A 3,776-nucleotide genomic window follows, 5' to 3' on the forward strand; every position below is an offset into this window, starting at 1 on the left:
ATAAAAAACAATTATTAATATTTATTATTAGAAATTAGTATTTAAATGAATATATTATATGTGTTTCGAACATAGATGCAATTTGTATCATAGCAAAATACAACTAATCTATCTATGGGCGCCTCATTTCGTCTGGAATTATTGTTTATGTACTCGGGTTACACTAAATGTTAAGCATTAGGCAATAATATTGAACACAGATGCATTTTTATGTGTAATAAAGTACACGGGAACATGCAGCTAACAAAATAAATAATAATATTCATAAAAATTGCAACTCCCTACAAAAATATATTTGAACTTTGTCAGTATTTAAACTTCTAATTCATATAAAATTAAATGCATATAAAACTTATGTGGAATCTTCCATTAGATTTTTAAGCTTTCAGACTCGGGAAAATTTGTTTATTGGCGATGGTCCGTGTACTAACGGGGACGGCGGCGTCGTGTGACGAGTCACGATTGCCGCACGCTCGATTATGGACGCGTTACGTACACCCAATCTGCATGGTGGCCAGCCGAACGACACCCGCCGTTTACAATCGAGCAGCCCGGCGATGAGCTGGACCGGAGTGGACGACGATGCTGTCGCAACGACACCAATAGCAGTTGTGTCTATTGTTACAGATTTACGGCGAGAGCTCGACAATTAATCGTTACGGAACAATGCGACCGACTGCTTATGAGTTATGACGGTCACGAGACGTCATAAACAACGGTATAGTAAGAGTGAGACTGAATTGCACGTGCTTAGGTGAAACGACAAACGGTTGAAAAGTTGGCGTGCGGCGATGGAACAAGCGGCGAACAAGCCAAACATCACTGATAAAAATACTGAAGCGTTTACACCGATGTAGAGGTGCCATGAAGTGGTGACACACTCGGACGCACGTCATAATAATATATAAAAACAGGCCGGTAAACGAAGTATACCACTGACGAATAGCTGAACGCAATCAGGGTACTAAAAAATAAAAATCTAGATTATTTCGTGTTTTTTTGCGCGCAAACTGTTTTTTTTTTTCGAAAAAGTAGTTTTTACTGTACTTAGGTGGTTAATATTTGGATTTTCCAGATTTTTTGATATAGAATTAAGTCTGACGGTGCTTTGTGCACGCTACATCGTTTTTAGAGGCACCGCGAGTACGCTTCCTTCTTAAAAACGCGTATATTTAGTTTTTTAGGTAAAAAACGGCAAAAAATGAACAGGGGCCGACAGGGGCCGTAGCCGACTGTAGTATAAAATAAAAATCTCGATTATTTAGTGTTCTACGATGCGTGTAAAGTTTCAGAATTGAAAAATAAATCCTTCACCGCGAAAACTTACATAAGAGTTTTTTTTTTAAAAGTGGTTTTTACTGTACTTAGGTGGTTAATATTTGGATTTTCCAGATTTTTTTGATATAAAAATAAAGTCTGACGGTGCCTTGTGCACGCTACATCGTTTTTAAACGGTCTAACATGTCTATCATAACCGAGCGTGCGACACTCTAGGTTAGGTTAGGACGTTACCTTTGAATACATGCAATGTGTCTACGGTCTTGTTTTCAACTGTAAACGAAGATTAGACATGGTGAATTTATTTATTATTTCTTTATTTTTGAGAATTAAGATTACGAGAAATTGCTCTAGTCTAGAACTCTGGACCTGGACTGGGCTGGCTGCGCCTAAACATTTGCGCTCCAGAAATCACAATAAATTGTTCAAACTGATCCCGGTGAAATCCTCCAGAACTAACTAACTTTCTATGCTGCGCATGCTGTGGTATCCGCCAATTATCGAAAAATTTGTCAGTGAGTATTGGCACTATAGTATTTATAAATTATAATCAATTGTATGTATATTATGTACCAGTGACGTACTCACGGGGTGGATCAGGGTGTCATATCCCCCCTTTGGGTTTTTGTAATGATATATTATTTACACGAAATAAAAATTAAGGGGATGTGAAAAGTCAAAAATGAATACCCCCCTTTCAAAAAAACTGAACATGCCACTGGTATGTACAGATAAAGTCACTTTAAGATTTTGAGCGAAATTATGATGAATGTAATGGTTTTAGAATGATGTTTTAGATATTAATAATATAATATGTTGATTTTAGTATTTTACCATATGATATGTTATATTTTTGTGTATGTATACATAATAAGTATTCAATAAAATGCTTCGATTTTTAACATTGAAAGTGGTTTAAGTCTTTCAGATGGAAAATTAGATCTAGTTTAAACTTTGGAAATGTTAAAATTTCAAATTCCCTTTTTTCGACAAAATCATTTTTGTTCTTTTTTTTGTAGGTAATTCAAAAATGAATATTTATAGATACTTAAGCACCTTACTAAATGTTTATTTTATTAAAATTTTTGAGAATTTAACAAATTTATTCTTAAATATGTATAAAATTATTTAAAATACATAGGCACAATATTATTTTACATGCATTATTTTAAGTTCAAATTTTTACAAACTTCTTCAAAAATACGAAAATTTACCAATTACAAATATTTTGTGATAAAAAATGTATATGTAATACATTAATATTTAATACCTTATTACCTTATAAATTATAATAGCTATAGGCATAATATTATGTCAATATATAATTATTATATAAATAATATGTCTATAAATTATAATAATAGTTTAAATATGAAAATCTAATATAATGTTCCTCATAAGTGTTTAGTTATATTAAAGGTAAAAAAATCTAATAAACTAATATACAAACATAATTATTTTTTATAAATGTTTGTAGCTTAAAATTGAAAAATTTTAAGATTAATTTTAAAATATTGCCTATTTATATTCTGTGACCTTAGTCACACTGTTTTACGGTATTTATAGTAAGATATTATATAAATAATATATAATATATTTTTTTTTAATAACAATAATATGATGTAGTATTAAAACTTATAAGTATATAATTAATATTACGTAAATCCTTATAAATATAGGCTGGCAAACTGTATCCACTCAGAATAGTTTTTTATATAATATTATAGAATTATTAATTATTGAATTCAAATTTAACACATTCATTACAAATTTGCAATAACGACATACATAGGTATTCAATCACGAGCTATGCACTCTTGACAGTTGACACCGACCAGAGCTACGTTTTCATACTAATACGGCTATTTAGTCACAGTATGAATCATAGTGTTTTAATATTTAATATCTAAAGTTATTTTTATTGTGTATAGTGTATATTGTATATACCTATTTACCTATACTCTATACAACTATTATACGTAATACTAATAATACTATACGCTGTGATACTGCTAATAGATACCTACCTATAAATAATAATTATAGCTAAATTTGATTATTTTGACAGCCTTTTTAATATACGTATATTGTACAATTTGTTATATTAATTGAATCATAGACATATTATTATTGTTGAAATTTTGCTACATACTTGATTATTAATTTATATTAAAGATACATCGTACATCACACATATGTAAGTTCATAAAAGTAAAATAATATAATTTATAATTTATTCTGTAATAACCAATAACAATTAGGTATTAATTTATTCTATAATGCTTAAAATTTAAATGCTTTATACGTAAAAAATCTGGCCGTCATCAATTATACAGTGCTGCCAGTTTTTCATTAATTCTCTACGCCCTTCTCCTTATCCATCCAACTTGAAACACGTATCAGATTTTCTAGGTTTGGTTTTTATATCTCAAGTATCCACAACTACCTACATAGGTTTTTAACGTTTTATCAATTTTGTATATTTATGTTTGAAATTA

Source organism: Rhopalosiphum padi, chromosome 1 (assembly GCF_020882245.1).
Source record: "Rhopalosiphum padi isolate XX-2018 chromosome 1, ASM2088224v1, whole genome shotgun sequence".
NCBI classification, from domain to species: Eukaryota; Metazoa; Arthropoda; class Insecta; order Hemiptera; family Aphididae; genus Rhopalosiphum; species Rhopalosiphum padi.